Source organism: Quercus robur, chromosome 11, assembly GCF_932294415.1.
Source record: "Quercus robur chromosome 11, dhQueRobu3.1, whole genome shotgun sequence".
Classification (NCBI taxonomy): domain Eukaryota; kingdom Viridiplantae; phylum Streptophyta; class Magnoliopsida; order Fagales; family Fagaceae; genus Quercus; species Quercus robur.
The window spans coordinates 54,508,346-54,534,567 of NC_065544.1; the positions used below are offsets into that span (position 1 = coordinate 54,508,346).

At 37.3% G+C, this 26,222-nt stretch overlaps 1 pseudogene; it reads left to right on the top strand.

The window, feature by feature from the left end:
• The first annotated feature begins 1,194 nt into the window (after window positions 1–1,194).
• LOC126705252 (cucurbitadienol 11-hydroxylase-like) lies at window positions 1,195–25,673 on the top strand (annotated as a pseudogene).
• Window positions 25,674–26,222: the final 549 nt, after the last annotated feature.

Here is a 26,222-nt window from a genome sequence, read left to right on the forward strand (position 1 = left end):
TAATTGTGATTTGCATTAATAGTAATTCTCTATTTTACCATTTTGTTGGAAGAGAGAGAGAGAGAGAGTCAAGTGTTTTTATTGATTTTTACAAAACCCTAATCTTTTTTATCTTGTTTTCTCTTTTTTTTACTTTTTTTTTTTTTTTTTTTGGTGTGGAGGAGAGACATAAAGGGGAGTAAAAATACATATATACTCTTGGTTTTTTACAGATGTGGGTTACGAGAGACAAACGGAGCGAATCTCAAACTAACAAAGTAACACTTTTCAAACCATGAGTAGACAATATGCATTTGGGCTAAATCATAAGTGAGTTTACTATAAATAAACCATTTTAAGAAGATTTTAAAGGAAAAGGAAAAAAAAAAATTAATATTTTGACAATTTTTTCTATTTCCCATAAAAGTCATGTCAAAACTTCTCTAAAATAGTTGGTTAACAATTGCCTTAAGGATACTTATTATAGGGGAAAAAAAATACAGAAGTAGTTAATTAATGTTATATTCATAATGAATTATTAAAACATATAAAAATTTTAGCATTTTCTAACAACCCCATTCCCTATGCATCATTATTAGATCTAGATCATCAATAAAAATGTCAAATCTGCACATTCAATACCAAAGTCAATTATGGTTTCCAAAAAAAAAAATACCAAAGTCAATTATTAATTGGCGTATTTCCAGAGATGAAATAGAAAGTACGCCAAGGATATTTTTTTTCTTCAATAAAATAAATCAAGTACTCTATATTAAAATAGAGTAATTTTTAGTTACTCTCAGAACATAAAGAATGTGCTCACTTTTCTTATATTTATGATGGAGTTCACTCATTAAATTCATGGTGTTCCCCATTATAAATGTGAGAAGATAAAGCACCATTTCTCCGCGTTACGAAAGTCCTTAAGAATTTTCAATTGAAATGAGTTCGTGGATGAAGATTGGTTGATTAAATAGATTAAAAACGTCATAGTCTATCCCCACTTCTATATATACCATGCATCAATATAGCATTCCACGTAAGACTTCTTCATTTCCTATATTAAATCCATTTTCTAGAGAAGGGGAGCAAGAGTACCAACAAAATACTAGAAGAATGGAGTTAGAAATGTGGACAGTTGGATTGTGGATTGATGCAGTGGTTGTCATTTATTTTACTTGCTAAACAAAGGGAGCAATCCAAAGTGAGTTAGAAATGTGGACAGTTGGATTGTGTATTATTGCAGTGGTTGTCATTTATTTTACTTGCTAAACAAATGGAGCAATCCAAAGTGCAATGGTATCCCCCTCCAGGTTCTATGGCTCTACCCCTTATTGGAGAGTCCCTTCAGTCGATTATTCCAAGTTACTCTCTAGACCTCCACCCATTTATCAAAAAGAGAGCTCAAAGGTAACATGCTACTGATTGTGTGTATCTTTATTATTAATATATATATATATATTGATAATTAGTGTGTGTGTTTTTAACTTTTTATAGTATATATCATTGATCTATGTACAAGTATGTGTTTATGTATTTCCGCATGTATGTGTCTCTTGTTGTGGGCAAGGGGATGAAACAAAAGATGGAGTATAATGCATAATCACTAATTAATCCTCGTCTAGAATAGGATAACATAAATGTTAGGTTCTAAATGTTTAGAACAATTGGCAAATCGTGAACACAAACTTGTCTAGATATTGATCTTAGAGTCTATAGGTTTTATTAGACAATACTCAATATGATTTAAGTCAAGATTCAAGAACATACAAGCTGTAGGAAGAAGATTTCATAATCTGTCTGGTTCGATCGATCGAAAGACAAGCTCGACCGATCAAAAGTCGTATCTGCAGAATTTTAATTAAACCCAAACAGCAATTCAAGCCCATTTAGGATTAGGGTTTCTAATCTACTTCTCCCAGTATATAAAGGAAACCCTAAGCACGTTTTTATGTGGCTTTTCAGAGAGAAAAGAGTGTGCTTCTTTTGTATTTAGGGTTTTGTTCCTAAAAAGCTCTCTTATGTCTTCTACCGGTGTTATTCTTTGAAGATTCTCAAGATCTGGTATTGTAGAAGTTGCTGCCTTCTCTTGTCATCAAAGGTGCTGATGATCTAAACCTTCAAGGGTGGTCTTGGAGTCACAAACAAGAGAGTTTGTGTTGTTAAACCTTTGAGTAGGATCTCAAAGTCACAAATGGGGGTGTTTGTGTTTTGCAAAGGCCAAAGAAAGAAGGAGTCCGTGGATTCGGAGCTTGCACGTGGTCATGTCAATAAGTTCTACTGGTTGGTAGCAATAAGAAGTCGAGCGTGGGGGCTTGTAAGTCTTATTGTATGAACTTCGATTCTTTCTAGTGGATTTGCTTTTTATCTTGAGGATAGCTAGGTTAAATCCTCCCTAGGTTTTTTACCGGTTTGGTTTTCCTGGGTGATCATGTCTTGTGTTATTTATTTCTGCTACTTTGCATGATATGATTGTTTGATTGTGATAACCTAGACTTGTTTAACTGGACTAAGTAACAACTTGGCTAATTACCTAGGTTTAACCAATTGTTTAAGGGGTCTAAAAACTAACAATAAACATTAAGGACCTGTTTGGTTAGTTATCTCTAACCAACATTTTCACATTTTCACATTTTAAACAATCTTACACACTTTTCAACATATTTTTCCATCTATACGTATATCAAAAACATTCAAACAACATTACTCAAACTAACTTACCAAACAGGCCCTGATTCCTCCTAATTGATTAGATAAGCCAACTATCACTGATGTAATTTTTTTCCTTTCGTTTAGATATGGGTCAATATTTCAAACTAGTGTAATGGGTTGGCCGGTTGTACTATCAATAGATCCTGAATTCAACTATCACATCGTTAAACAAGAAGGAAAATTAGTTGAATTATGGTACTTGGATTCATTTTCCAAGCTTTTCACTATGGAAGGAGAAAATAGAACAAATATTGCAGCTGGTGTTATCCACAAATACACGAGAAGCCTCTTATTGGATCACTTTGGTGCTGAATCACTTAAGGGAAAGTTACTTCCTTATTTGTTAGTAAAACCCTAGAAACATGGTCAACTCACTCTTCCATTGTAAGTTACAATTTTCGCAGTAGACACATTTCTTTTAGAATGTCATTCATGTTACAAGTAACGTATCTTAAAAAATTCTTTTTTGACCCCTAGCGTTCTAACCATCAAACTTGAATAACTCTTAGATACAGGATCAATCTGCACGTACAGTCCAAGTTCTCAATAAAAATGTTAATCAATATGCATCACCATAAACTCCAAAGCAGTAGAGACAAATCATAAAGTTCACAAGAATTTGGTGACGAAGTAGAAAACTTTTGAAGAACTTCTTCAAAAGATAAACTACTCCAATTGAAAATACACTATAAGAGAAGTAGTTACAAGATTAAACTACAAAACCTTTGTGATGATACACAAAAAATCGTCAGTGAGTTGATTGTCCACACGTGTCAATGGGTGTACCTGAAGAACAAAAGAGAAGAACCCATCAAAGGGCACCGGTGGGGTACCGACCAAAGACCCTCTGAAGGTTAAGTCAGAAGAGAGCTCCAATAATGCTAGAGAGTATGAGCTTTAGAGAAATTGTGCGTACCTTGGTATGTGAGGGTTTTGGGACTTTTATAATAGCATAGGGTTGACATCTGTTCCTTGGCTTAGAAGTTTTTTCCTTATAGGATCTTCTTTAATTTGCGTATCTTACAGAAATCCTTTCCTTGTAGGTCTCTCCTTGATTATGGTTAGCCGTGGAGCACAAGTTATTTCCTTTTAGGATTCCTTGGAGACCACTTAAGCCATGTGGGTGCCACGTGGCCTTGAGGCCCGTCCACCTCTTTTCCTTGTAACTCAAATCTGTTCATGTAGAGAGAATATCCATCTACTAGTATCGTACTGTTAGTTCCATTTAAATGGATCCGTCAACCTAAATTTTGTACTCTACAACTCTCAATTATGGTTGGGTGTAGGGTGCAAGGCTTTTCCACATCAGGATTCTTGATGAGCACTTCCAGCCACGTGAGTACCGTATGTCCCCCTCTATTGGGTTCGTTCGCCGAGGGGTCCGTCCCTTTTGAGGTTCGCCTAACCGAGGTTTGCTTCCTCTGGATCCATCTACCCACCGAAATGTATTTGTCAGTCTTGCCATGTCGTCAGCTTTGTAGGTCTAAAAATACCCTTATCACTTTGTAATCCTATGTAACCAAGAAAACGGCGAGCTTACTTTACCGTAATATCTCCATAAGGACCATAACCTTTGGACTACTTCTGTACGATCTACAAATGGCACGTCTCCGCTCCAAGCCAAAACTCTGGGAAGTCAGTGTACACACTGACACAAGGTAAGAATCTATGCTTTCAATAAGGTCAGGTCAAACAGATGATTACTTAGTTTCTAAGCTCAAAGGAAGGCTCTTGGGTTTTAAAGTCTTGCATTAAGGTTTATTTATGTATAGGTTCATAGTCAGCAAAAATCCCTCTTCACGTTGAAATAGAATTCAATGTTCCGCAATCATGCTCGAGTGAACGTTGAGTTAGAGTCAGCTGATATAAACGTTGTCTGACTTATTGTTTCGCTCAACTGAATCCAATTTCGCTTAAGCAAAATTTTCAGGTTTTCAAATCTTTCTTCAATGCTGGACTTAACCTAATTTTATATATATATATATATATATATATATTTTTTTTTTTATATTTTATAGAAAATGTCAGGAAATTTTATTACGATAATAAATTTAATAAATTTTGACTTAACCTAACTTCAACAAATGTGTTACAACCATATTTAATACATACATTGTGATATGGATTTGCCAACATTGAATTCTAACATCTTTATGGGCATTGCAGATGGTGTTTAATTTCAGTGCAAAGAGTATAATGTTTAGTTATGATACTGAAAAATCACCTGTGAATTTGAGTGAGAAGTTAATCAATGTCACAGGAAGTTTTATGTCATTCCCCTTTAATATTCCTCGCTTCGCATACCATAAATCTTTGCAGGTAACCGAAATAATTAATGAGAAAAGATAAATTCTCGCAGGATAAATTATCCCAAGATGTATATGTTTAAAATGACTCAGATAGATTAATATAAAATCTTCATTTTCATTCAGGATAAAAAGGAGGCAATGACCATATTCAGGAAAATAGTAAAAGAGAAAATGAATTCACCTGAAAGACGTGAGGATATGCTTGATCAAGCCATAGATAACATAGATAAGGCCGTTTTATTTTTGGGGTCTCATTTGCTTCCTTTGAAACAATTTCAACAACATTATCATTTATGTGCCAAAGGCCTTATAGCTGCATTAACACCTCCCCATACACAAAGTGCTCGGGGGTCTAGAGGGTAAAGGGTTCGAGCTACGAGATTAGCAGCATGTTGTAATTATCTCTCTAAAAAAAGAAAAAAAAAACATTATCATTTACTATCAAGTTAATTGGAGACCATCCAACAGTTTTACAAGAGTTGACGGTATGTGCATATGTAGAATTGAAAGTTCACTTGATGTGTAAAACACTAGTGAATGTTTAGACCCCTAATTTTAAAAATACCATCACAAGCTTATATTCAAACAATATATGTGCGGAATGATAAATATAAGTTATACCCAAGCAATCAAACTACTCTAAGCCATAATTTAATCGCAACACAGTAGTAATTAGCAAAGAGTGAGGGTTAAAGAGATGCAAATACAAGATAATACCGGCACGTGTTATCGAAGAGGAAACCAAAGAACTTAGTGAAAAACCTCTCCGCCGCCCTTTAAGCTTTAAAATGATCCACTAGAAAATTAGTTAGAATACATGAATAGTAATAGACCCTCCAAGCCTAATCTACTCGATGCACCTTAGCCCTCCAAGTTTCTTGCTCTAACAGGTGTAAGGTTGAATTTAATCAACCATCTTTTTGGCTTTATTCCGTGCCAAATTTGCTTGTATTTCAACATTTAGTAACCCTGTATTTAGGTGGATTTTATTGTAAGGGTAATGAGTGAGATAGAGTGATTGAATGCTCAAGAGTGTGCACGAAAACAGAGTCTCGCGGCTTGATCTCACGGGTGACTCGCGGCTGCAAGCCGCCAGAAGCAGAACACATGCCAAGCATGCCAGAAGTTGAAGCGTCATGCTAGCTGGAGCACTACAGGACAAAATAGGACAACTGGCCGTTCTGTTATCACGCCACTAGAACTCGCGACTCAGTCAAGCTGCGAGTCCAAGCCGCGAGCCACCCCTGTTTTGAAAAACCTAACGTTTCACATTCTTTTCTCACCCCAATATAAATACCCCTCATACCCACAAATGAAAGAGAGCTTCCAGAGAGAATTTTGAGAGAGAAACCCTAGAGTAAAACAAGATTGATTCATTTACAATTTTTACATAAGAGTCTCTTAAAATTCCTCAACTCTCTTCCTCTCCATTGTCAAATCCTTGAGAGGCATTTTACCAAAATATTTTTCTCACCATATCCATTATTGTGAGAGGGCTGTTTGGTGTTCTGGGAAGCAGTTAGGAAGGAACCAATTTACATTGATTGATGCTATGGTCAAGTAGCGGAATCCGGGAAGCTAGAAAAGAAATAGGTTCGGCGCAACCTCGTTGAAGCAAGAAGCTTGGAGGGCTTAGGTGCACTGGGTAGATTAGGCTTGGAGGGTCCATTGCTGTCCATGTATCCCAACTACATTTTTTAGTGGATTGTTTACCGCTTGGAGGGCGGCGGAGAGGTTTTACGCCGTGGGCTTCGATTTCCTCTTCGATAACACATCACGTGTTGTCCTTGTGTTTGCATCTTCCTTTCCTTTTATCTTTGCCTTTTATTATCTACTGTGGGTTGTGATTTTAATTTGACTTAGATTGTTTTTCAATTCTGTTTTATATCTTTTGTTCATCTTCCGCACACTAGTTATTTGACATAAAACTTGAATTGGTTAATTTGTAAATTGGGGGTCTAAACGTTCAAGAGTGTTTTTATACTATTTGAACTTTCAATTGGTATCAAAGCGGGTACACTTCTAGTGGTTTCATTACCATAGTGTGATCCTTGACTCCCTTTTGAGATGGATCGATCTCAATCCCTAAATGCACCTCCATATTTTAATGGTAGTAATTATGCTTTTTGGAAGGTTCGCATGAGAGCATTTCTGTGTTCCATTGATGAATCTGTTTGGGATGTTGTTGAGATAGGTTGGACCAGACCTGAGGCAGCCAAATCCACATGGGATAAGGCAACACTCGCCGCATCTAATGCTAACAGTAAAGCACTCAATGCTATTTTCTATGGTGTGTCTCTAGATGAATTTCACAGGATCTCTCACATTACCGTTGCCAAAGAAGCGTGGGAGATATTGGAGACCACTTACGAAGGCACGAAGAAAGTAAAAGACACCAAGTTGTAGATGTTAACCACTCGGTTTGAGGAGTTAAAAATGAGTGAGGATGAGTCCTTTGACTCTTTTTATAGCAAGCTGAATGAGGTGATTGTAAGCAAGTTCAATCTGGGAGAGAAAACGGAGGATTCTAAAATTGTAAGGAAGATCCTTCGATCATTGCCGGAAAGTTTTCGTGCCAAAGTGACAGCGATTGAAGAGAGCAAGGACCTTGATGACATAAAAGTCCAGGAGCTGGTTGGTTCTCTTCAGACTTATGAAATGTCACTGCCCAATCAACGGAAGAGTAAATCTCTTGCTCTTAAGACCATTAATGAGAAGGTGGAAGACCATGACTCATCGGAAGAAGATGTGGTTGACAAAGATGTTGCATACCTTGTAAAAAATTTCCGAAAATTCTTGAAATTCAAGAATAATGGCAAATTTGGTGATAAAGGAAAATTCCAAAGTTCAGGAAGAGAGAAAAGGGAATTCAAAAAGAGAGATGGAAAAGAGTTCCAATCTACACAAGGTGTCACTTATTTCGAATGCAACGGGCATTGACACTTTAAGAAAGAATGTCCGAATTATTTAAAATCGAAAGGCAAAGTGTATGCCATGACATTGAGTGACACAGATTCATCCGACTCAGATTCTGAGGAAAGCTGTGACGGAGAAAGGAATTATTCAGCTTTTATGACTATTGCCCATGTTGAGTCTTCAGACGAGTTGAATCTGCTTGTACAAGAGCTTAGAGTACATAGTGATAAAGAATCATTTGGAGCTATTGAGGAATCAGATGCAGAAGAAGATGAAAACACAGCCAATCTTCAAGACAATTATAACTCACTTCTGGAAAGGTCGGGCGAGTACACAAAGGTGGCAAAGATAGCTGTGAGAAAGATGAAGAAGGCAGAGGAGGACTATAAAAGTCTCCTAATTCGCTATAAAGAGGCCAAATGTGAGATAGAAACGCTGAACGGTGAGCTGTCAGAAGCTTACACAAAAGTGAGATTTTTTGAGCAAGAGGTTGTGCAAGCAAATGCTAAAATAGAGAGGGTCACCACCAAGAAGTTAGATGATGTTATTTCATCTCAAAAGAGCTTTTCAGACAAATCCGGATTGGGATATACCGGAAGAAGTAGCTCATCTGGCAATATCACTAAAGAAGTGAAGTTTATAAAGGCCAAAGAATCAACTGATGTTGGCCCTACTGCTGAGAAGCCCAAGATAGAGGAGAAGAGGAATGTGGGGAACGAACGGTTGTTGAAACCATGTAATCAATCCGTGGGCAGGTTTGAATCTTGAGCCAAGTCTCGTCCACGACCACAAAGAGGTCCTAGATCGAACTATGTGTGTCATCATTGCGGACTTCAAGGGCATACTCGACCAAATTGTCAAAAGCTGAGAGCAATGAATAGTGCAACTCCTCAAAGGTCACGAGGACCTAGAAATGATAGGAGAAATTGGGCTGTTGAACCATCAAGAGATCAAAGTGGTGATACCGGAATGATGGACGTGATGAAGATGATTGGTACTTTCACCAACTGCTTGGAGAGCTTCACACGAAGGTTTAAAAGCCCTAACTCTCGTACCTAATCCTATAAGGAAATCACCCCAAACGCAAGTGACGTGTGGGTGAAAAAGGGTACTCATGCATAAGCATTACAACATGTCCATGCATCAATACTTCCTATGCTTTGTGACGGAGTTTGATTGTTTGCTTATTGATTATGTCGGTGGTTGTTTGTTTGTCTATTTGTGCATACTTTTGTTCATTTTTGTTTTTTATCAATCTTTTTCTTCTTATGTGTCAAAAATCCAAAAATCACTTAAAAATTGGAAAATCAAAAAGTTTGATCAACATTGTTGAGTTCTGTCTCAAAACTTGTTTTGCCTTGTACCTTTGTGCTAATGGCTTTGTGCATTTTCGAGCGTAGCTTGTTTCTTTGCACTCTTATCACGGTGGAAGAAATCTTGAAATCTATGTGACTGTTGTAAATAGATCTTCAAACTTGTCATGAATGATTAGTGAATGGTTTTGTTGATCTTGAGACTTGCATAAACTTGTGCCTATATATCTTCCCACTCTTTATTTTTTTGCTAAAAAGAGCTCACCAAATGTAAATCTCCAAATGAAAAGAGATATTGAGTTGCAAAAGCCTGTCGCACAGACTAGTATTCGACTAGGAAAAAGGGAAAGCGACCAAAAATTTATGTGAATGTTTATTCAAAAAGCCAAAGGCTATCTAAACAAGGTGAAATATCAAATATCACTCTCACAATGAGAGGTGATTGTCTTAAAAAGACCAAAAAGATCAAATGTTAAGATTGAATGTGGAGTCAAATGTAAAGCTCCAAGTTATGTTATCAAGTTTTGTGGGAGGTCATATATGCATACTTCTATAATTGAGATGGGTCATATGATCTAGTGCTAATTGTGTATGCCTTGGTTGAATTGATCATTGAATCTTCACATTAGACTAAGGACTATCTCATTGTTGATATCCACACACAACACACAAGTTTATGTTCAATAAATGCCTTATTCATTTGTGTGATTGTACTTGATGAAATGTGTTTTCACATACTCAATCTTTGTTGATTCAAGCACAAAAAGATTTTTGAGTGTTTTAGGTGTTTTTGGAAAGTATTTTGTTCTTAAAAACTGAAAATTTCAAAAATCATTTTTGCCCTATTTTGGCGACTCAGTCGTGGGTAAGTCAAGTCGCACACCACAGTCGCGAGCTCGCAGGTCAATTTTGGCAACTTGTTCGCGAGTGAAAGGTCTAGTCGCGAGGGGTATACAGAGATTTTCTCAGCTCAACTCGCGACTCCCTCGCGAGTAAGACTTCCAGTCGCGAAAAACACTTAGAAAATTTTTCAAAACTTTTGTCTTGAAGTGTTTTGGCGGGTGGATCTGGCGACTTACCTCAGCCACGAAAAACGCGTGTTTTGCACAGTAAAGGTAGTTTTTAAAATCTTTTTCAGTTTTCCCTCAAACGTTTTGTGACTGTTCATCTTCTCTCTCAACTGTCTTCTTCCCAAGCGCTCCGTGTAACCCATTTTGAACTCCATTGTTGCTTCCTTTTAGCTCAAAATCTTCAAGTAACAGGAATGGGATTTCTTTCTCGAACTCTATTTTACTTGATTTTGTGTTTTTCCCTCTTAAATATTCGTATTTTTGTCTAATTTAAGTTGGGTTTTTGTTTCGGCTGTTGCTCTTTGTCCGTGCTTAGCTAGTGGAGGCTATTGATTTATATTGAACTTGTTTAAGTTGTTGGTTTTGGTTTTCATCATGTGCTTAGCTAGGGTTTGTTATTTGTCATTTACCCATCTTGTATGATCTTATTTTGATGTGTTGATTCAAAATGTTCTTATTGTGTTTGTTGGGTTTACTGTATTGACTATGTGCTTGTTCATCTAGTGTGTGCATCTGTCATGTGTTCTCTGGGTCATTTCATACTCATCAAAATGTATGTCTCATTGACATATATTTGTCTTTTGGGTGTTTTCAATCTCTGATGCTTTAATACTCTCCTGCATAATGCTAGTTGTTCTTGTGTTTCCTCCTTTAGGTTTGTTCATCTGTGTGGTTGATTTAAGTTATGAGGCTTGTCCTTTTATTGTTGTCTTTGTTACTAATAAAGTACTGATTTGTTATACACATGAATTGTACTATGTTGTTGTGGCCTCTTTTGATTGTTCACAGATGGCTCCTTCATCCCCAAAGAAGAAAACTCCTGCAAAGAAAGCAGATAAGCGAATGAAAATGGACCCTAACTTGTTTAGGTCTGTTTCCCATTTTGAGAGATACAAGGATTTCTTCTTAAAGGTAGGAATCATTCAAGAAAGGTTTGTGGATTTGGAGGATTTGAGGGGCACTTTTATCCCTAGCTGTTTTGAAGGGAGAGGATGGGAAAAGCTTCTGTGTGATCTCCCAGTTGTGTGTGAACCCCTGATTAGGGAGTTTTATTCCAATGCTGTGATAAGGGAAGATGAACTAAGCTGCTAGGTTAGAGGTAAAAAGTTCACTTTAGATGCACATGACATTGATGATGTGCTAGGTCTTGAGAGGTTAGAAGATCAAGAGTTTGTCAACTACAAGGATAGGATTCTGTCTATTGAAACTGTACAACAGAGGATAGGTGGACAGAGAGAAGGGAAGTGCCTAAATACCACAGCTTTTCCAGTGGACATGAGGTGTCTCACTATTATCATGATGTTCAACCTATATCCCATAAGAAAGTTGACTACAATTAACAGTGCAAGGGCAATTTTTCTAATGGACCTCACGGAAAAAAACATTCATTGACATCAGTTCCCACATATTTGACACTATTGTGGATGAAACTAGAACCACTTCTAGGCCTAAACTGATCTTCCCTAGTTTGCTCATGAGGATCTTTAGAAAGAAGGGTGTTGCAATCCCTCAAGACATCAGTCCCATGTCCACACCGTCTGCTATTAACAAGTTAACCTTCAAAAGGATAAGTGTTCGGCTTCCAAGTGAAGAAGATGAAGGTGAGGAAGGAGAGGGTGTCCCAATGGAGACTAAGGCAGAGGCAGCAGGCCAGGCATCAACCTCAACACCCAGGAGGAGTGGCAAGAGGACTAGAGCATCAACTTCTTCAGATACACCTCCAGATGCATTTCAGATCATTCTAGAACGACTTGATAGAATCAGAGGGGTCCAGACCGAGCACTCTGAGAGGATAGCAGCCATGCAGGACCAGATTGATATTTTATCAGCAAAATTTGACAGCTTCACCACCCAGCATGGACAGTGACCCTTTGGCTATTCCGGTCAAAAAGGGGGAGATAGTTTTTGTTGAGAAGTAGAGAAGTAGCTCTTAAGGGGGAGTAATATGTTGAGGGGGAGCAATCAAAAACAATGTCCATCTTGTTATCTTTGTTTATATTTTTGGGTTTTATTGTTGCTATGGGTTTGATACACTGTGGTTTCAGTGTATGTTGTGTTTCTGACTCTTAACACATGGATGGTTTTGAAACTTGGTTTACTCTTTATATATATATTGTTGATGTTATTCAGTATATATTATGTTTTGTACCCATGTTGCTTTTGTAAGCTTTTAGGGTTTATGTTCTTTTATTGTAGGCTTTATGGTTTGTACCATGCTTTATGCAACCTCTATGTTTTTGTTAAATCAGTACTTCTATCCAAATGTCATGCATTTTCTGGTTATGTATAGTCACTCTTGTGCCCTTGTAGGATTGTTCCTAGATGCATATACTTAGTGTATTATGCATTGGTTGAGTGTTGGGCATACAAGTAACTTGCATTGCTCTTGTTTGCTTGTATGTTCAAGTGTTTATTCCAAGTGTGAATGAGCATTGTGTTCACTACCTTGTAGTGATTTCTTGGTTGATCAAGCAATGGTTTGTCTCTTAACTCCATCTTTGCTTGATCACATATTGCCTGTTTCATATGCATTTCATGCTTTTCTGCATACAATGATCATGGTGTATTGTTGTGTTTCAGGAGTTTCATGTTAATATGATTCAAGTGCTTCACAGCTTCTAGAGTTATGTGTGAGTGAGTTTTGCTCAACTGTTCCCAACTCACATGTTAAGTCTAGAGTCTGTTTTAGGGTTTTGTCACGGAATAACCAAAGGGGGAGATTGTAAGGTTGAATTTAATCAATCATCTTGTTGGCTTTATTCCGTGCCAAATTTGCTTGTATTTCAGCATTTAGTAACCCTGTATTTAGGTGGGTTTTATTGTAAGGGTAGTGAGTGAGATAGAGTGATTGAATGCTTAAGAGTGTGCAAGAAAACAGAGTCTCGCGGCTTGATCTCGCGGGTGATTCGCGGCTGCAAGCCGCTAGAAGTAGCACATGTGCCAAGCATGCCAGAAGTTGAAGCGTCATGCTAGCTGGAGCACTACAGGACAAAATAGGACAACTGGCCGTTCTGTTATCGCGCGGCTGAAACTCGCGACTCAGTCAAGCTGCAAGCCACCCCTGTTTTGAAAAACCTGACGTTTAACATTCTTTTCTCACCCCAATATAAATACCCCTCATACCCACAAATGAAAGAGAGCTTCTAGAGAGAATTTTGAGAGAGAAACTCTAGAGTAAAACAAGATTGATTCATCTACAATCTTTACATAAGAGTCTCTTAAAATTCCTCAACTCTCTTCCTCTCCATTGTCAAATCCTTGAGAGGCATTTTACCAAAACCTTTTTCTCACCATATCCAGTACTGTGAGAGGGCTGTTTGGTGTTCTGGGAAGCAGTTAGGAATAAACCAATTTACATTGGTTGATGCTATGGTCAAGTAGCGGAATCCGGGAAGTTAGAAAAGAAATAGGTTCGGCGCAACCTCGTTGGAGCAAGAAGCTTGGAGGGCTTAGGTGCACTGGGTAGATTAGGCTTGGAGGGTCCATTGCTATCCATATATCCCAACTACATTTTCTAGTGGATTGTTTACTGCTTGGAGGGCGGCGGAGAGGTTTTATGCTGAGGGCGGCGTGTTGTCCTTTTGTTTTCATCTTCCTTTCCTTTTATCTTTGCCTTTTATTATCTGCTGTGGGTTCTGATTTTAATTTGGCTTAGATTGTTTTCCAATTCTATTTTATAGCTTTTGTTCATTTTCCGCACACTAGTTGTTTGACATAAAGCTTGAATTGGTTAATTTGTAAATTGGGGGTCTAAACGTTCAAGGGTGTTTTTACACTATTTGAACTTTCAACAGGGTTAAGCCTAACCTTGTCTTCTCTAGCTTACCAGATCCTGTAATGAGTCCATTGTATCCACCAAATGAATTGGTCATCTTTGAACTGCTTCCTAAGCACCAAATAACCTTATCACTGATATGAATGTGGTGAGGTAGGGATTTGGTTAAAACTCCTTTCAAGGGTATGTCAATGGAGAGGGAGAAAGTAGAGGAATTTTAAGAGTCAAATGTATAAGATTGTGGATGAATCAATCTTGTTGTTTTCTGGGATTTTTCTCTCAAAATTCTCTCTGGAAGCTCTCTACATTTCGTGGGTATAAGAGTATTTATAGTAGCATATGTGAGGAATGTGAAAAGTCTTTTTTTTTTCTTCAAAACATGGGGTTTTGGCAACTCACTCTCGCGATTGGGACAAGTTGCGAGTTTCAGTCGTGAAATAACGGACTGCCTAGACTATCCTTTTTTGTCCTGTAGTGCTCTAACTATCATGACCCTTCAACTTCCTCCATGCTTCACACGTGTGGCACTTTGGTGAGTCATCAATCACGAGCCACTCACAAGTTCCAATTGCGAGAATGCTCTTGATTGCACACACACTTGAATTCTTCACAATCTCTCACACACAACCCTTACATGATTCCCACCTAAAAACAGGGTATCTAATTGCTAAATTACAAACAAATTTGGCATTGAATAAAGCCAAGCACAATGCGATCAAGCAAGTATGGATATGAGAATTAAACATGGCTTGATCAAACAAGAACAACTACAAAAGCAAAGGTACAAAACAAAATATAGTCAAGTACACAACATAAGTCATGAAATTTGAACATAGACTAGAAGTATCATTAATATAAGAAAATGTAAAGCCTTGTTGTAGGTTGCTTTTCTTGAACTAACTTTTTCTCCCCCTATCATTGCTCTCCCCCTATCATGAACCATCTCCCCCTTTTTGTCATGGAATAGCTAGTCATGATGAGAAGTCAAATCGGTTGTGTTGAGAGTGCATAATAGATGCGAGGCCGAACAACTTGGTGCTGATGTCTTGCACAGATGCCATTATGTTGTCTGACTTCTCATCATAGGGATGTGAGCTAAAGCTTGAACCACCATGAGGAGCATTACTCTCTTGCTTGACATTCTTTCGGCTGTGACCTATGATAGCATTAATAGTGCAAATGTTGATTGGGCTTTGGATAGGATGAGGGTACTCATCTTCCAATGTGTGTACTCCTTTGAGTTTCAATATCTTCAAAATAAGGCAACAAAAAGGAAGGCAGTTTCTTTTAGCACTTAATTTTCTGTATGGTAATGGTGAAACACTAATGATGTATCATATATTAGGCTGAGCACGAGGCAATTCTTAAAGATAGAGAGAATCCAAATTCCATTCTTACATGGGATGAATATAAGTCAAGGACTTTTACCATTCAAGTTAGTTCCACAATCTCAAAATATTCCCTGTTTGTACTTTGTAGTGTTAGATGATTCCGATTATCTCATAAACATAAATATTTGGGGAAATTGCACTTTACCCACCTTTGGTTTGGCCCGTTTTAACAGTGCCCACCTATGATTTAAAAGTTGTCACTTAACCCACCTGAGGTGGCCTTCGTTAGATCCCCGTTACTCACCTCTGCCATTTCTGTTAGAAAATCCCCTTTACTATATAAACCAAAATTAGAACCAAATTAGAACCCTAAAAAAAAAGGAACGAGCTCTCTGTCCCTCTCTCTACCTTAGAACTCCCAAAAATCCCCAAACCCATAATCCCTTTCTGTAAGGTTGAATTTATTCAACCATCTAATTGGCTTTATTCCGTGCCAAATTTGCTTGTAATTCAGCATTTAGTAACCCTGTATTTAGGTGGGATTGTTGTAAGGGTAGTGAGTGAGATAGTGTGAAGATTGCTCAAGAGTGTGCAAGAAAACAGAGAGTCGCGGCTGGGACTCGCGACTGGACTCGCGGCTTCAACCCGCCAGAATCTGCACACGTGCCAAGCATGCTGGAAGATGAACAGTCATGCTAGCTGGAGCACTACAGGACAAAACAGGACAACTGGCCATACGGTTAACTCGCGACTGGAACTCGCGACTTAGTCAAGCCGCGAGGTCAAGCCGCGAGCCACCCCTGTTTTGGAAAAACCTGACGTTTCGCATTCCACTCCTCTTCAGTATAAATACCCTTTTAACCCACGATTGAAAGAGAGCTTCCAGAGAGAATTTTGAGAGAGAAACCCTAAAGAAAAACCAGATTGTTTTACCCACAATCTCTACCTTAGAGTCTCATCAAAATCCCTCACTCTCTTCCTCTCCATTGTCAAATCCTTGAGAGGCCTTTATACCAAACCTGGTTCTCACCATTATCATCTCTGTGAGACAGACGTTTGGAGTTCTGGGAAGCAGTTAGGAAGGAGCCAATATTCATTGGTTGATGCTACGGTGTAGTAGCGGAATCCGGAAAGCTAGAAAAGAAAAAGGTTCGGCGCAACCTCGTTGGAGCAAGAAGCTTGGAGGGCTTAGGTGCATTGGGTAGATTAGGCTTGGAGGGTCTATTGCTGTCCTTGTATCCCAACTGTATTTTCTAGTGGATTGATTACCGCTTGGAGGGCGGCGGAGAGGTTTTTCGCCGAGGTCTTCGGTTTCCTCTTCGATAACATATCTGGTGTTATCGCTGTGTTTGCATCTTCCTTCCTCTCTATCTCTGCCTTTACATTATCTGCTGTGGTTTATTTTGTTGTGGCTTAGATAGTTGTTTAATCAATACCATGTTATAGCATATGTTAAGTTTCCGCACACTATTGTTTAACATATTGCGTGTGTTGATTAAATTGGTTTTTGGGGGTCTAAACGTTCAAAAGTGTTTTTGTACACGTTTTTGAACTTTCACTTTCTCTCTTTACTTTGATTGCTATTTTTTTTTTTTTTTTTTTTGTGTTTTCTAGTAAAAGGATGGGAGAATTTGGAATAAAGCCATTAAGTCTGCCTTGAAGGCAAGTTGTTGTAGTTATTGTATAATTTTGGGTACTAAGGTAGAGAGATTTAAACCCCGAAAAATCGTACAAAGGGAAATGGATATGAACATCGATTCGACCTGGTCTAAGAACAGCCGGGTCAATGAGCAAATGTTCTTTACTATTCATTGTGAACACCATCAATCTCTCTTCATTGATGCACGCATCCATAAACTTCATTATCACTGATAAATTCTCAATCCTTGGTTTCTTCATTAGAAACCGATCAAAATCTTCTATCACAATAATAGAACGACTTGCCGTTCCTAATAATAACGAGTTCAGATTTGAATCTTTTGAGACCTTGGAGACATCGATGTTGTTAAGGACATATTTTGTGTAATTGGTTAATCCTTTGACAAAACGCACTTTACTTGTAATTGGGTAGATCTAGGATGTGTTTAATACTTCAAGAAACATGTTGTTCAAGTCTAGTATTAAAGCCATGAAAATTGGACCAAGAAACAAGTGAAGAAAAGCTGTTCATGAAAGCTGGACAGATTGCTCGACAACCCTAGACCTATATAAGGCTTATTTTAGAGGTTGTCACATAAGAGAATACAAGGAGAACATATGCAAAAGGTGACCGATGCCTTATTCTCTTTAAAAGAAACTATTGCGTCTTTGTGCCTTAAGGTTTTGTAACCAAATGCTTCTTGATCTTCATTGATGATGAAGTGAAGAACTTTGCAGCCAACAATTTTCTTCAAGTTGGTGAGTTAGTCACGTACTGGGATTCGTGCATCAAAAGGGTGGCATTCATATATTGAAGAGTTCAGAAGTTCTGAAGCGATAGAAGGTTTCTGCTGTGAGTTCATCTATGGCGATTGTAGAGTTTAGGGACAAAGGTTTTGTACTAGATCTGAAACTTCTTTTTTCTATAGTGGATTGCTTTTCAGGAAGGTTTCCCCCCAGGTTTTTTACTGTGAAACTGGTTGGTTTCATTGGTTTTCCTGGGTTATCATATCTTGTCTTATTTATTTTTCCGCTGCATGATTTTGACATGATATTGATGTTTGTTTGATTTAACAAGTTTTATTAATAATAAATCTAATTAACAACTTGGATTTAAAACTTGTTAATTCTATCAACCGAGGTCTAAATTTCCCAACAAGTGTTATCAGAGCGGGTTCACTCTGATTGGATTAATTTCCTGAGTGTGATCCTTGACCCCTGTTGTCATGGATCGTGGACAATCTCTTCTGATTCCTCCTTTATTTGATGGAACTAATTATGCGTACTGGAAAGTTTGTATGAAAGTTTTTTTGCAGGCTCTAGGTGAACAGGTATGGCAAGCTGTTGAAGTTGGCTGGATTAAGCCAAAGGATGCGCCGGTGGATTGGGATGATGCAACAATCATAGCGGCAAATTTCAACAGTAGGGCCTTGAATGCTTTGTTTTGTGGGGTGACCAATGAGGAATTCAAGAAAATATCATCCACAGAAGTTGCTAAGGAAGCATGGACCATTCTTAAGACCACCTATGAAGGTACCAAGGCAGTAAAGACTGTGAAGCTTCAAAGACTCACTAGTAGTTTTGAAGAAATAAGGATGGAGGAGGATGAGACCTTTGATGAGTTCTATGCTAAACTCATGGATATTGTGAATTCTGCCTTCAATCTTGGAGAATCTATTGCGGAATCCAAAATTGTTAGGAAAATCTTTAGGTCCCTTCCTGAAAGATTCCATGCCAAGATTACTGTCATTGAATAAGTAAAGGACATTGATCAAATTCCTTTGATTGAGCTTGTAGGGAACCTTCAAACCTATGAGATGGGATTAGGTTTAATGGGAAAATGTTGAAAGAGTAAAAACTTGGCTCTTAAGGGTATAAAGGAAGAGATTGAGGACTCTGAAAATGAAGATGAAGATGAGGATCTAACCTTCATAACTAATGAGATTATCAAGCTTCTTCAGTTTAGGAAAAAGGATAAAGGCAAACCTCCTAGGAAACCTAAATCCTCAAGGAAGGGAAAGAATGAGAAACCCCCCATCCAATGCCATGAGTGCAAAGGAATTTGGTCATATGAGGATAGAGTGCCCAAACTATCTCATGAAGGAAAAGACCAAGGAATCCAAAGATAAAGGGTTGGTTGCTACTTGGAGTGATACTGAGAATGATTCTTCTGATGAGTATATGGATGAATGTCGTCACGTTATGGCCTTTGCTGCCTCAATCGATAAGGTGATTGTGGAGAGTGCTAGTGACAGTAAGGATTCTTCTTCTGATGAAGTACCCAAGAAGTTGACCCTTCAGGAAGCCTATGATAAGCTATGCATTGAATTTATAAAATCTGAAAAGACTTCTCATCTTTGTAGAAAAGAGCTTAATGAGGTAAAAACTAAAAAAGTTGATCTGTTAGTCAAACTAGATGAGACTACAAGGTTAGTTGAGACTCTTGTTGTAGAGAACACCTCATTAGAAGAGAAGGTCAAAAATCTTGAGGTTGAGCTTAGTCAAGCTAGAACTCAAATAGAGAGGATGTCTAGTGCAAAGCTTGATGAGGTCTTGAGTGCTCAAAAGCCTAGTTTTGATAAGACTGGTTTATGATATGCTGTTTCCTCCGACCCCTCCTCTTCCACGGCTTCTAGATCAAGGACTGTCTTTGTGCCCCAATCTAAGAAAGGTGATAAAGGTATGAAATTCAAAATTGATTTGTCTAATTCTAAATCCTTTATTAGACCTCATGTTTATCACCAATGTGGTGTTGCTGGACACATTCATCCTAATTGCTTTAAGTTGTATCCTCATAAGCAATTGTCCAAACGGTCACAGGTTTCCTCTCAAGGACCTACACCTTTGTTTAGAGAGTTATTAAAAGCTTCGAGCTTTTTAACTCAATTTCAGGAGAATTCTAACTCTTCTATGTCCTTTAGTAGACATACTAGGACACGTGTCTTTTCATCTTCACGGCCAAAGACTCATGCTGTGTGGGTGAGAAAGGAGCCTAAGACTTAATTGTCTTTTCTGTTTGTCCTCTGATTTAATTCTTTCTATCTAAAGTAGGACTTTCTTGCTTGATTTCTTATCCACTTATGGAATCATGCTTTCATGCATCTGCATCTTTCTATCATGCCTTCATGCATATGCATATTTCTTTCATGTTTTCATGTTGTTTATCTGTTTTTGTTTGGTTGTTTAGTTTTTATTTTGTTTTGTTTTCAAAATAAAAATAAAAAGAGAAAAATCAGAAAAATATAAAAACAGTGTATGTTTTGTGTCCATTGGTACTTGTGTACCTTGGATGGCCATTGAAACAAAGTCTTCTAAACTTTGTATCTTTTGTAGTTTAGATGAGCATCTCTATGCACAACTAAATAAGTGAGCTTTGTGGCTCGTATTTGTGATGAGTAAGATTAAGTTGTGTCTTATACTTAACACTCATATCACTCTTTTTTACGGGAAGGACTAAAAAATCCTGAGAGAAAGGCATTAATAACCATCTCACCACTGTTGCCCGCCAATCATAATATGACACCTGTATGCTTCGGCATAGCAAAAGTGTAGTGTCAATGACATTTGTATGCTTAGGCATAGCAAAGTTGGAATGTCAAATATCATTGGGTATTTCTTTTCTCTCTCTAATATGCCCATGCATGATATGCTTAAAAGAAAAATATGCAAAGAAAATTAAAAGCAAAAAGATAAAAAATGCTTTAAATATGATTGCAAGCGTGTATTCTAGGAGATGTGGGAGTTATAGGATGTACCTCAAAGGTGATAATTCCCATCAAGCAGTTATGATTGTGTGTGAGTTAAAGTGATTTTTTCATATCTCAAATTGTCATAACATGTATACACTTATGCAATCTTGCGATATTTTTCACACACAACACGCAATATTCTTTGCTACTCTTGATACATGTGCAGGTACAATGTGATTTGGCCATCACAAGGTTTTACACGTGTTAAGGTATACTCACTAAACTGTCTTGACTTGTTTTTGAAATATAAAATTGGTTAGACTTGTTTAGTGTGTGTGTGTGTGTTTTGCATCTTTCTATTATCTTGTCATCCATAGTATCTTATTTCATGACATTCATGCATTTTTATGGATTCTTTGTGCCCCCTTGATCATCTTTGATCATCTTTATGTTTCTCGGGTGAAACTTTATAGCTTCTTATACCCTTTGTCAATCCTGACAAAAAGGGGGAGAAATTGTGATGTGGTTTCTTTTTTAAGATTTTACATGTTAAGGGGAGAAATACATGCCTCCGTAAAGGGGAGTTGTGTTTCATCTTGTTAGGGGGAGTGCTTACTTCCTTGTTCTTGTACACCAGTCTTGTGACCATGTTTACATACATTGTGCTTATCTTTGATGATGTATATCTTCTTCACTTATCCTTACATGTGTTGTTTCTTTTCTATCTTTATACACATGTTTCTACTTGTATGCAATCTATTATTTCTGTTTCACACAAAGATGCCTTGATGAGTTTTGTTTAAAGTGTTTTAGAAATACAAGTTGTCAAAGTCTACTTGCCATAAAGTCTCTTCTTGCAAAGTTTTTCAAGAGTTTGTGTTAGGATAGATTTTATTGTATTCAACAAGTGAATATGAGTTGAGTGATATGTTCATTTGTTTGTTGTGGTTTTGTCATAGATTGCTATAGGGGGAGATGGTGTCGAGCTTTAAACCTCAACAGATACAGCTATCGAGAAGCTATCGAGGAGCTATCGAGGAAACAGAAGCTTTCTCGATCGATCCACCAGCTATCGAGAGGTGTTGAGGTATTGGAGCAAATTGTAAGGGATTTCACAATTTGCTCCAATACCAATGGGCTTGGTCTGCGATCGAATGCTATAAAAGATTTGTGCCCCCTCATCCTTCACCAATTGGTCGTTGGATGGATTGGTAAGGCACACGGTCCAACAAGTGGTATCAGAGCCCGGTCATAGGTTCGAGTCGTTGGAGCCGCATTGTGAGGGAGGGATTGTGAGGGATTTCACAATTTGCTCCAATACCAATGGGCTTGGTCTGCGATCGAATGCTATAAAAGATTTGTGCCCCCTCATCCTTTACCAATTGGTCGTTGAATGAATTGGTAAGGCACACGGTCTGACAGATGTCGTAAACATTGTAGGACAAGAAGTTAGCCATGGCTGCCACAAAGCCCAATTTCCCTGTCCCCAAAGGACTGTACAAGAGAAAGCTACGCCTCCAAACACGGCCTAAACGATGGTAATACTGTTTGCCTTTGAGGAAAGATTTGAGGTGAGACTTTACCTTGTTTTTAAGATCTTCTTCCATGGAGATGGTTTCGAAAGTCGAAGGATGCATGAAAGGAATAAATCTCCACTGTCCGTTGCCTTGCTGGTCTTTGCTGGGGTTTTTTTTTGCAGATTTTTTTTTTTACTTGCAAATCTGGGTTTTTTTTTTTTAGAGAACCCAACAAAAGAGAAGGGGTTAGAGTTTTAGAGAGAGAAAGCCTAAGGTAAAGATAGAATCCAGCAAACTGGTGGATACCATTTATTCTTAATTTTTGTATTTTATTTTGTGATTGTTTTATGAAGAATTAAGTAGTCAATTTTTGAATTTAGTAGTGGAGGCCTAGTGAATCTGTGGGTGTATGTTCACATGGATTTGTGGCTTTGGTTGTGACTATAGGTGTATTGGTTTTCTTGTCATTGTAAAAGTATGTTTGGCAATTGCAGTGGGCATTGGGTAAGAATGTTAAATGCATCATTCCATATACATTTATGGGTTTTGATTGTGAAGAAGAAGAAGAAGGAGAGGAAAGAGGAGAGAGACATAAAATATAATGAAAAAGACACATTTACCCCTATTTTTAACGGTGAAAATGGAGAGGTGGGTAACGGGGGTCTAACGATGGTCACCTCAGGTGGGTTAAGTGATAACTTTTAAACCACGGGTTGGCACTATTAAAACGGGTCAAACCACAGATGGGTAAAGTGCAATTTCCCCTAAATATTTTATTGTGTGAAACTTACAGGTAATCAATGAAGTTATTAGGGTCACAAATCTTTCTCCTGGCTTGCTACGAAAAGCACTAAAAGATATTAAATTTAAAGGTATGCTCTCAAATGCATGTATTTGGTTCATTGTCTTTATATTCAGTAACAAAGTGTAAATGATGGGCTAAGTGCTTGCTAGGATATACAATTCCAGCAGTGGTGGCTAGCTCCAGGAATTTTGTCCAGGGTGCTTCTTAAGAAGCATAAATTACACAATCTTATTTCCTTTTAGCCTTTAGGTAATTAGGTTTGATTCAATGTTATTAATTTCGTTCCGTTTTGGCCGAAACGGCTAGATAATACCGTGCCGATAAACAAGCCGGAACAGTAACCCACCCTATTCCACTTTGAAAAAATTTCGGGTCATTCCGCTCTATTTCAGGTGTTTTGGGACGTTTCAGTAAATATCGACTGAAATTCAAGATTTTGCCGGCATGAAGTTTGTGCTTCAAAAAAAAATTGTTCTTAAAACCAAAACAAATTTGCATTCTGTACACCAAAAAACCTCAAAAGGAAAAAAAAAATGAAAAGAAAAGAAATGAACAAAGGTACCTGTACAATAAACTATAAGTTCATTTGAAATATTAATAAAATTATTAATTATTGTTGTTTAGTTGTTTCATTAATTTGTTTGTCTTTTATAAACTATAATTTGTTGTATTGTTGTTTCATTAATTATAAAATTATTAATTGTTGTTTAGCCTAACATAATTTAATTTGTTTGTCTTTTATAATGTATTAGTTAATTAAATTATTAATTATTGGTGTTTAGTTGCTTTATTAATTTTTTTTACTAACTACTAGCAGTCTAGCACACATCCCACTGTGCATTAACACACGCTAGCACACACCCCATGTGCACACACACCCCTGCCTTTGCATGCCTTTACTTCCCAATTCAAATATCCCACCCCACACCACATGGCCCCATGGCCCCCATCTAACCCCCCACTCAGTAGACAAGATTCACACAAGAGGAGCCAATCAGATAAATTCACAAATCACAATACACTAAAAGACAAACTCACCAACACTAACAGACCAACATAGTGGCACACCAATGGATAAAGTCAAAAAAAAAAAAAAAACAGGCGCAAATAAGTTGAATAATTATAAAGACTTAAAGAGAGAGAATCAGATAAAGACTTAAAGAAAGAGAGAGAGTCTCATTTCAGACTTTCCATAAATTAGTTCAAGAGAATTAAGAGCTCTCTCTCTCTCAGACCACAGTCCACACTCCACAGCAAAACCCAAAGATTAAGAGAGAAAAAGAGAGAGAAGTAAAATGTAAAATACCTTGAGGGAGGCCTCAGGGGCGACGCTGCGGGCCGTGGCAGCATGTCGAGGCATCGGAGGTGAGGAAGGATTCGAGGCCAAGCGTCGGCGTCATAAGCTCTGATCCAATCGAACCAATCTTCGATCTCCGATGCCCGATCCAAGCTCTGTTGCTTGAGTTTCAGGTGGAGGCGTTGTCGTCATGTCGTGCCGATGTGGTTGATGATAAGGTTTCAGGCAGAGGCGTAAGGCATTGTCGTTGATGATGTTTTTTTCTTTAGGTTAGGTAAGGTTTCTGATTTTAGGTTTTGCTTTAGCTTTACCATTTGATGATTGATGAATCGGTGGACGCATATTCACATATTTGTATTGGTTTTTTTTTTTTTTTTTGAGAATATGTTTGGGTTGGGCCTGTTGGGTATTTAGTTAATAATTATTTTGATTTAAAAATCTGGTTGGGGTGAAGAAAAAAAAAAAAAAAAAAAAAAAAAAAAAGCTGGTTAGGGTTGGTTTTTCAGATTCTCTATTACAATTTTTCTTTTTCTTTTCTTTTTTTTTTTTTAAGATTTTAGTTCAATATTTGTTTGGCATAAAAAAAATTTTGAGGGTGTTACTAATTTTTTTGAGGGTTCCTAATTTTTTTTAAGGGTAGATAAATAAAAAAAAAAATTAATTATTATATGTTTTTTTTTTTTCTTTTCTTTTCAGGTTAGGGTGGTCCTGGGACCACCTTGGGCTGAACGTGGCACCGCCACTGAATTCCAGCTGGTTGGACCCTTATGCGTGTAAATTCTGCACTTCAATTAAACCCAAACTCTTACAAGGAACCACTTGCTTTCAATCCATGGCGCTGGACGGTATGTAATATGTAACCTTACTAGAGACAAGCAGATATTACACACATTTTTTAATTCCCCATATTATTGCTTTTGATTGATATGAAAATCAATGGAACTAGGATCTTGACCCATCCGTGGTATCTAATAAGAATTTCATGCCTTTTGGAGGAGGAATTAGACAATGTGCAGGGGCATGGTAAAACTTTCATGGCTATCTTCCTCCATGTTTTGGTCACAAAATATAGGTAATTTGTTCCCCTTCATAGTGTCACTTACATTGGGGATTAGGCTATTGCCACAACAAGATGATCACAGCGACTTTTGTGGTAGGATATAACTATCTATTAGTGACCTCTTAAATTTTTATTTTTATTTAGGTAGACAAAGGTCAAGGGAGGAAACATTGCTCGAAGTTCTCTTCTGGTATTTACAAATGGGCTCCACATTAATTTTTCTAAGAAGAACAATTAAAGGAAAATTATCATGGAATGGACGTTATATGATGAAATTTGATAGTGTTTATATATATATATATATATATATATATATATATATATATATATAAAAGACATTCTTATTTCATGCAAAACAATAGGATGTTCTATATTGAGATAAGAAGTTCCAATTTCGTTCAAAATAATTGGTACTCTATATTTTATTTTTAGTATTAATGTACCCTCTCTCTCTCTCTCTCTCAATGTATTTGATGCATGTGTAAGGAAACATGTTTTGTGTTTCAACCTATGGGTTTGATGTTTGTTTTAAAGTTTGTTGAATTTACATTTCATTGGCAATTATTTTGGATGGAATTATCCGGAAAGAAGGATAAGATATAATCTTTTAGTTTAGAATTTAGATTACTTGAATAAGGAATTGAAATATACATTTTTTTTAATTGATGAATTAGGGTTCTATTTCAAGTGATAGATGAGTTCTATTTTAGCTAAAAGCTAGTTTATTACCAAAAACTTAAAACTAATCACAATCATTGATTCTTAATAAATAAATAAATAAAAACCCTAATCATAATCTTTAAACACATTT